Here is a 10,022-nt window from a genome sequence, read left to right on the forward strand (position 1 = left end):
ATATATATATATATATATATATATTACTACAGAATTGGTTCAGAGTTGGAAACATCTTGAAAAAAGTGTATTTTTCCACAAACTGTATGCTTGCAAATTGTATAATATCCAAGGTAAACATTTCTAGTAATTGTGCAGTTAATTCTCATTCGTATTTTCAGAAAGTTTTGGATTATGTAGGCTATCCTCTCCCCAAATTTGTCACTAATAAAACACAAAAATAATTTATAGAGAAGGCTTATATTGACCTTTTAAGATTTTGTTTGCACCTTGTAAATTAGGTTTTGATGTGGCAGTAAAAGCTTTATAAATAATCTATCCAAAACGAAATTTTGTCTTTCATATTTCGTCTGTAACATATGGTCTTTTATAATATATATTAGGGAATAAATGTTAATTTGCAGTTTAATATGTTGCTTATACAAATACATTTTATTTCAACGTATTCAGTCGATTTTTACTCATCTCAGTAGGCAATATAGATAGTTTGCTAAAAGCGAAACTCCGCGAGCTGTAGTAAACAACAGCATGCGCCGTTCATTCATTCAAACACAGAAACGCGATTCAAATTTAAACAGTCTTTTGCGGTTTACAGACACCAGTTCATATCGCGATTAGAACAAAGCACTTACTGATGATCTGCAGCTGGATCCGTTGTTCGGCTACTCCAGCACGTTTGAGGTAAAATGTCCAGGATTATCACGATATTATTATTCCTCACAGCGAGTGTGTTGTCCAGCTGTTGTGGGCGTTGACTGGTTTGCATGTGTTGTTGCTTCAGATCTGCGTTTGAATAGCGCGCGCTCTCGATGGGCGTGTCACATTAGCGGAGTAATGAGGTGCCAGAAAGATAATGAGCACAGCTGATCTCTCGCTCTTTTTATATAGATTACATAAACAGAGAATATTTGTTTTAGTTTTGAATTAGATAATTTAAAACTACACACTTAAATGATTATAGAGATATATAGCTCATGTCTGAGTGAATAGTATTCGCTGAGATTTGTTTAAATTTAGAAACGTGCTTCAGAAAAAAAGTTCACGGAGACGGAGAGGCATAAAGCACTCCCTGTTTACTTTCTTTATTTTACAAAAGCACAATGTTTTATTTCGATTGTAAGTGGACACATAAAAAAGTAGACATTTAACAGCTTATTTTCTCATATTTCTTAAGGCTGTATGACCAAAACTGACTGAGTATTTTAGGTCTATTTTGCTGCTATGTAAAAAAAAACGAGCAAAACGCGCCCGCGCGTTTGCCGACCCCAGGGGGTTAAATTTTTAACCTTAGATGGGTTTGAACGTTTTTTTGGATTTCCAAGTTCGGGGAACAGACACAGTCTCTATATGATGATATCTAGGTGAAAGAGGCTCTATGTGATGGGATTTATCTGACCTTGGTGACGTGAGGCCGCTAGCAGACGGTCGGTTAAGCCAGTCTGTCTGCTTCCTGACCTGAGGCCCAGATTGTCATGTTTTATCTCTAAGACTATGAGCCAAATTACTAGAGAGAAGAGCAGCACCATCCCAGGAGGGATGAATACCATCTCTTTTCAACAGGTCAGGTTTGCCCCGAAAACTTTTCCAATTGTCTATGAATTCTATATTATTTCGTGGACACCACCCAGACAGCCAGCCATTGAGTGAACACAATCTACTAACTATCTCATCACTCCGGCGAACAGGAAGGGGGCCAGAGCAAATTACAGTGCTTGACATCGTACTTGCAAGTTCACACACCTCTTTAATATTAATTTTGGTGATCTCCGACTGGCGGAGTCGAACATCATTAGTGCCGACGTGAATAATAATCTTAGAGAATTTACGTTTAGCATTAGCCAGCACTTTCAAATTTGCTTTGATGTCAGGCGCTCTGGCTCCCGGCAAACATGTGACTATGGTGGCTGGTGTCTCTATTTTCACGTTCCGTGTAATAGAATCGCCAATAACTAGGGCACAATCAGAATAATTCTCAGTGGGTGTTTCACTGAGCGGGGCAAATCGATTTGTTATCGGAACGGAAAAGTGTTTTTTTGATCCGCGACTAGAGCGATCTCTCACTGTCACCCATCTGCCCTGCTGCACGGGCTCTACTTCAGCCGGAACCGACTCATGTAAAGAATTAACTAGGCTAGGCGCATCCAAAATAGTATCTAAAGCTCTAGCACTCTTCTTACTATTCTCGATTAAAGTTTGGATGCGTGTCTCTAGTTCTGAAATCTTCTCCGTCAGCCTGACTGTCTCCTTGCATTTATCACATATAAATCCTATATTGCCGACAGAGAAGGCTATGGTAAACATGTGACATGAAGTGCAGGTGACAATACCACAGGAGAAGACATTACTCACCGTGTTTGTTGACTGATTCTTACTCACCTGGGCTTTTATGAACTCAAAGGCGCGGGCGCGCGAGAGAAAAATAAATAACTGAGCGCACGGGTGGTGCGTTAAAAGGCTAGCGAGTTAGCGTGTTGTGCTGACAATAACGGAAGCTAGCAATGTCAGGTTAATCTGAGATGTTGAGTAAGCTGTATTTAGTAGTATAAACAACTAGAATTTATAATAAATGATGGTTCAAAACAGAAAGAAACACGAAGCTAATACGAGGCTTAGACGCAGCAAACAAACTCACAGCAGCAGCAGCAGTCACAGCGAGGCAGACAGGAGCAATCGATCCAGGACCGAGTGGGATTGCCTTACAGGATATTTGTATGGCGGCAGGCTGGGCCTCACCGTCTACATTTATCAGGTTTTATAACCTCGAGGTGCCCGCCTTACAGGCCAGGATATTATCGGTTTAATTAACCGTATTTGTTTAGACTGAGATTTCAGTCGTCGTGTTATGGCATTATTATGCTGAACTGCTGAGTGCAGTCAATTTTGTGCTGATCTGCTAAGTGCAGTCAATTTTGTGAGAGATGGTGGTTAGAACCCACCTCTTTCAGGATTCTCTGTGAGTCCTACAGGTGATTATGTACTATATGAAACCCAGCTCAGTGCTCTGGTTCTATGGTGTCGGATCACTGCATACACGGCGTCTTACAGGGTGTTCCCGAATGCGTTGCTACGACAACGCAGTACGAGAGTATCTCTCGTAAGAGAACGTACTCGGTTACTAACGTAACCTCGGTTCTCTCTAGAGAGAGGAACGAGTACTGCGTTTCTTGCCGTGTATGCGCTCTGGTTGTTTTCGCTTTACAAATCAGAGTTCATAAGCCTGTGAACGAAATATATAGCCCTAAGCCACGCCCGTTTCGGGGGTCACTCTAGGGCTCGCTCGATTGGCTTACCCAGGTGAAAAGGAAATATATTTAAAGTGTGCTTATTTTGATATACTTAATGTATTTTAAGTGTATTGTATTAATTATGTATTAAATGTGTTATTTTGGAACAACTTCAAGTATACTAAATGTACTTTTATATGTATTTAAGTTCAATTTTAATGTAATAGTAATATATTTTAATATACTTAATTGTGTTAAAATGGAACTATTTTAAGTACATTTAGTGTAATTTAATAGCACTTCTTTAAATTGTATTTTTAATACATTTTAAAGGGGGGGTACAATGGTGTTTCATATATTCAGAGTTGTTTACAGTGTTAAAGAGATGGATTCTCATGCTAATAATGGCCAAAGTTTGAAAAGTTATTTTGAACGAATAACAGAGAATTTCTGTGCTGAAAATCATACTTCCGGGTTGCAACACGTTTCGGCTGGTTTTTTTCTATCGTAGATCTAATGACGTAGACCAGAGTGGAACTCCTTATATGAGCATTGCTCTCGGAAAAGCGCGTTCACGCACACGTCGACCAGAGGAGAGAAAGACCGCGCTCATCGACGCGTTACTACCGGAAATCATCATCTGCAGCGCTAAATAGGAATGGTTGATGTCAAGAATGTCTCCAAAAAAGTGTGTTTTGGGATATGAGGGAAAGTTTACCTTGTTCAGCTTCCCAAAGAACCCAGTGTTACTGCTGGCTCAAGCTGCTCCCGCTTGACTCTATAGCTCCGCCCACGCCCAGAATCAAGGACCTCGGCTTTTTCCGGATAGAATCGGAAAGCTGTATTTTTATTTTATAAATATGATGAAACTAAAGACTTTTTGGAGATATGAAGGACGCACTATTACTCTATAGGTACTCAAGATTAACATGAGATTGACTGAAACTAAGTATTTTACCCCCCCTTTAAATGTACTTTCGAAATACAACTTAAATATATTTTTAACATCATATTAATGTGTTCCCAGTATATTTTAAATATAATATCAGGTTATTAATAATGTATTAGTAGAACACTATAAGACCCACTATTAGTATATTAAAAATATATTTTTGAACAAAACCATTCAGTATGAAAAAAATATATTTTAATGTATTAAAAATACAGTTAAAAATTATAATTCAGTTAAACACAGTAAAACCAATATTTGTATAAAACACACAAAACACTCTTTGAAAGATAGTAAACTTTAATGCACTACATTAGTACAGCAACATATGAAAATTAAACAAAATACATTAACATAAAATGCATTGATCTGCAGAAGTATTAAACAGAACAAAAAAAAAAAACTTAAAGGAATAAGTTCAACAAAGTCAAACAAAGTGAAATACAATAGCTGCAAACAGTCCTTCATCCTTCAAGCGAATTGAAATGATTGGTCTTGGAGTTTGCCTCATTGTTGCATTTTCTTCTGATCAGTGCTCGCACCTCAGACACTGGCGTGGTCGGAAACTGTTTGATCACAGTATCTATGAAAAGGGAAAAATATTATTATTATTTTTTTAAATATTAATGCAAAATTAACATCTGTTAAAAAAAGTAACTGTTCCCTTTTGAAAGGGAACTTGCACTGCGTATCTAGGCGCCCCTTTTATACTTCTGGGTCGCACTAATAGTGTCATAGGTTGTCGCCAAATTCGTTTGCCGTGATTTTATAGCTTTTTAGACACCGGTTCACATGGAGGGCATTCCCCAAAGCGTCATCGATGCACTGTCTCATTCCCTGCTCTCAGGGAACAGTCGTAACCACGATTTTTTTATATGGCATGTAATGCTTAGTTCACATTTTAACAGAAGACATTCAATATAAAATTTTAATATAATGCAAAAAAGGAGTTAATAAAATATCTACATCAAATAGAACAAACATTAAGTCTTGCTGAACAACAGTGAGGTCTACATGTTATGACACTGTATCACAGCAAAAAAAACAAACAGACAAGTATAATAATTATAATGTATAACAAATGCTAATCTTTATTTTTAGCATTATTATTTGTTTTTAGTCAGCCCCCTTTGACTTCGAGAGCAAAAAAAAGTGATGTACAGAAACACATACGTCATGACCGAATCACCATTCAATAGTCCGGATTCAAAAATCTCTATAACAGAGGTGATATGAGATTAAACCATACTTACTACTAGAGATGCACCGATTACAATTTTATAGGCCGATTCCGATTTTTCACTGAGTTTGACCTGCCGATACCGATTTTAGCCGATTCCGATTAAATTTTCTTCTAAAATTATCATTTTTTATCAAGCTCATATATTTAAGTTCAGTAATTTCACTTAAATGACAAATAGGTAATTTTCATTGCCATTTAAGATAAACTACTGAACTTAAATATTCAAGCTTGATAAAAATGATCATTCTAGAAGAAAATTTCAGATGGCACTTAGAGGCTTAAATTGCATCTGAACTCTTCATTTATTATTATTTTTTTTTTTATTAAATAAAACACCATATACTTTTAACCAAACTGAATAATTAAAACAAGTTTAAATGGGTACATTTTCTACAAATATTTTTGTGTTCATTTTCTAGCCTACTCCAGTTCTTGTTAAACACACTAGACATGCACATTCTGTGCATTTTGGGAATTTTTTGTGTGAAATCATATTTATTTTGTCCATCAAAAGCGTGTTTTCACTTTAACACACTCCTGCTCCGCGTATTTTTTCGGGCGTGAATGTCAATCAATGAGAGCATTCACACACAAAAAATAAAACCTGCTGCTCACGCTTGCGGTGTGAAACGGCTGTAATTCACGAGGTTTCCTACATGTGCGGTCCGTGTGCATGTCTGATTGCTGATGTTGTGCGATGTTAATCATATGGCGCCCGAGGTCATGGCCGATCACGTGAAAATCTGCCAATTCCGGTCACCAGCCGATCAATCGGTGCATCACTACTTACTACTCTCTTCTTCACTTGTCTCTGCACTCAGTTTTTCTTCTATAGCAGCTAGTCTGAAAAACAACAAATAAAAAAAAGAGAGATTTGTAAATATATATATACATACACACAAATATATAAGGCAGGCAAATTATGAAGAATGATTTGTTTTGTTTTTAAGAATGACAGTATGCTGAGTACAATGTACTTGGTGGGTAATATAATCAAAACCCTTCAAAGACTCGGCAGTTTAGATACGCTCTCTTATAAGCATCCCTTTTAACAATTTAATCTTTGTACTTATTTGTAATTAGAAATATATATTAGAAAGTAATCAAAAAGGCAATAAGGTTGTCAAGCTTGAACAAATATAAACACCAATCAACACACACTACCATAATTGGCTGGTCAGCTCAAGACAAAGGCAGCTATATTCATAACATGTTTTTTCAAACTTTTTAAAGATAATTTACATCATAACAATGAAGCCAAATTCTTCAGGAAATCAGAAATAAATACACAGCTTCAGCAAATAAAAATTATATTAATATAATGATGTACATATTATCAGAGCCGTCGCATAGACTGTGCGAACTGTGCAACCGCACAGGGCCTCGCGCCACTAGGGGGCCTCGCAATCCTGCTTTTCTTTTTCTTTTTTTTATCATGTCTGTCAAGGTCACATTAAAAAAAATGCAACAAATTAAGCGGGTTTCTCATTGTCGCTATGTACGTAATGCGTCCTCACTGAAGACAGGAGAGCGGGAAAGCTAAAGCGAGGGAAAGCAAACATGTCAGCTGCAAGAGAACGCCACCGATTTCGGAAGCACGAATCAAGTTCTAAGAAAAGGAAATGTCAATCTTCATCTTTATAACAGAAGATAAAATACAATACAACAATCTTCAAGATACAGTAAATCTTCAAATGTGTAACGGATTGTCACCTTAAAAACTGTATTTTGTGGTGGAACAAGCAATTCTATATAAATATGTAGTTAGCATCTTAATTTAATCTTTGTTTTATTATTTTATTAGTTCATTTACTAATTGTTAACTCAACTAATTTAACGTAAAGAGCTGGATACTAGAATTACTAATAAAATAAATGTCAATAGCCTAAATGCATTGATTAGAATTGCTATAGACTAAATATTTTTCTCGTCGACTAGTAGGCTAGTCATTCATTTAAGCAATTAGTCAACTAATCTCACGTTTATATTAATTTCTGCTTAAACACTGGGTGCATGGAGGAATATAGCCTATTCCGCGCATGTAGCCTATATCTTGCCGCAAAGCAGGCTAATGATAATGTCTGAAAAAATAACGAGGCATTTTTATTGTTTATTAATAAAAAATATATATTTGTAAATCAATGTCGGCTGCAAACATATATACATCTCCGCTGTAAGTGGATGCGTCTATAGTAGAGAGAAATGCAGCGCACCTTTCATACGGATTATCTTTCAATTAATTTTTTTTCCGTTTAAAAGTGGACTTTTCGAGATTTATATAGAAATATTCATCATGTTGTTGAGGCTATACACTGTATTTCAGTTCATTATTGAGACGCGCTCCAGTTCACGCAACCATGAAAGCGCGCCTTGTTTGTTTTATTTTATTTTACAAACGCACAACGTTTTCTTGTTATTGTGAGTTTGCGACTGATGCATTATTATTTTGTGTATGACCAGAAAAGATTGAGTATTTAAAGTTGTTTCCACTGTTGATAGGGAAATGAAAGTGTTCGCGCCGACTCCTGCCATGCAGTGCGCGCTCCACGTCTCCGTACAAACAGTTGGATATGCACCTATAATAGCGAACATTTATCTAGGTTACAGTTAGAGCGAGCTGCCATGCCAGACGGATAAGTCCTTTTCATGTTTAACAAATCAAATCATGCATTTTCTACCTACCGCGAGAAAGCGCTGCACCGGTTTGAAAAAGGTAAAAGCATAACGAGCGTAACGAGAGAGCGGCCCCACTAACGGGGATGCAGAGATTTTTCTGCGTCTTTATATTAACATTTCTGATTGTTTAAATGATCAGTCCTTGGGGGCCTTAAAATGCGGGGCCCCGGGCAATTGTCTGCCCTATTGCGGTGCCTCAAACTATGTGCATGATTATGTATTATTCTACTTGATAAAAACGTATTGCAGCGAGATTATTCGTGCTACGCGTGACTGTTATTCATGCGCAATTGAGCATCCACATCAAAGAGCAGGGCCTCGCATTTCAAGTTCGCACAGGGCCTCGCACCCCACCTGCGACGGCACTGCATATTATAATAACTAATTAATTTTTTTGAAGATGCATTGGACAATGTTTTATAGTTGTTTTAAGACAGATAAATGTCTCCACATAGATTTTAAACAGATTCATCAAAGACTTTAGACTTTGACAGTGCAGAAGTTGCTAGAATTCAGTGTCAGCATCATGTTACAGCGGTTAACGTCAGTATCCCACGTGCAAGTCATATTAGCAAATGCATAGCAGACCTTTCCACCTAGGAAAACAACTAAACAGTGAGCTATTTATTTATGCAAACAGCAACTAAAACTTACCAGTAACTTCTGAGGCAGTATCTTCATCTCTTCGAATCTGCTTCGACTTTGACTTGAAAATCTTGGCTCTGATTGGGCAAATTGAATGTAAGTTAGCTGAACTGAAAAAGACGTGATGTTACACTTTGTGCCAAAAATACGAAATGGTGTCATGATCACTCACCCTTAAGTAGTTCCAAACCATTTAAGACTTTCGTTAATCTTCGATAGAAAAACTGTCATGATTCATATCCCTCCGATGAACGATTCACCAGATCTGTTCACGTTTCAAAAAGTGAATCGCAAAAAAACATCACCCAATCCATATTAATCGCGTGGTTTCCTCCAAGTCCTCTAAAGAAACACGATCGCTATAAATATTTGAACAGTTTAAATTTAAACGTCTAAATCTAATCACATTCAAGGACCGCATGCAGCAACTGAAGCTCCCTCTGAGTGAGATGCGATCGCATTATCATAAGAACCAATCACAGCCGTTCAACGCCTCTGGAACCAATCAGGACTAGTCACGTGTGTTATGCGCATTGTTCAAATTTAAACAAGAACACCACCTTTTTGGAAATTAACATTTCTTTGGAAAATGTATCTATGATGCAAAAAAAAAAAAAATGATGCTGAAATTATTGTGGGAATTTCAGTAGTACAAAATATCATGTAGTTGACAACAGCCTTAAGTAGCCTTTTACAACAAACAAGTAAAAGTGAAAAAATAATAATTTTAAGCTTATTGCAATGCTAATAATAGTTGACAAATGTTTCTAATACATTATAAGTTGGTATATTGTAAATGTATTTTTTTTTATATTAAAATGATAAAACATAAATAATTAAACTATATTGCAGTAGGCCTAAGTGTTTATAAAGTACATACATTTTAAACACACTAAAAGCTTAATCATTTTGCTGTTCTTACACAAAGTACACATAAAATGTAGGCTACTTTAAGTAAGAGCAATATGCATGTTTTCTTTAAGTACACTAAAACTTCACTAAAAGTATGGTTGCATTTAGCATATTTCTTAAAAGTGTAACTAAGCATATATTTATTACCAAATACTTCTAGTACACTTCTAAGAAATATATTTAAAGTATGCTTGTAATTAGCATATTTATTAAAAGTATAATTAAATATATATTTATTACCAATGTACTACTAGTATACTGTTTATAAATATATTTAAAGTACGCTTGTAATTAGCATATTTATTAAAAGTATATTTAAATATATATTTATTACCAATGTACTACTAGTATACTGTTTATAAATATATTTAAA

General features: G+C 36.1%; 1 long non-coding RNA gene across 1 annotated transcript; it reads right to left on the bottom strand.

Moving 5' to 3' along the window:
* Positions 1-4,615: 4,615 nt before the first annotated feature.
* Positions 4,616-9,819, bottom strand: LOC307006965. Its single transcript, XR_013799553.1, has 3 exons — positions 8,747-9,819; positions 6,207-6,259; positions 4,616-4,756 (listed from the first exon to the last, which is right to left on the bottom strand). It is a non-coding gene; the product is annotated as an uncharacterized lncRNA (long non-coding RNA).
* Between the last annotated feature and the right edge of the window lie 203 nt (positions 9,820-10,022).

Source organism: Phoxinus phoxinus (genome assembly GCF_949152265.1).
Source record: "Phoxinus phoxinus genome assembly, chromosome: 11".
In the NCBI taxonomy this organism is placed as follows: Eukaryota; Metazoa; Chordata; class Actinopteri; order Cypriniformes; family Leuciscidae; genus Phoxinus; species Phoxinus phoxinus.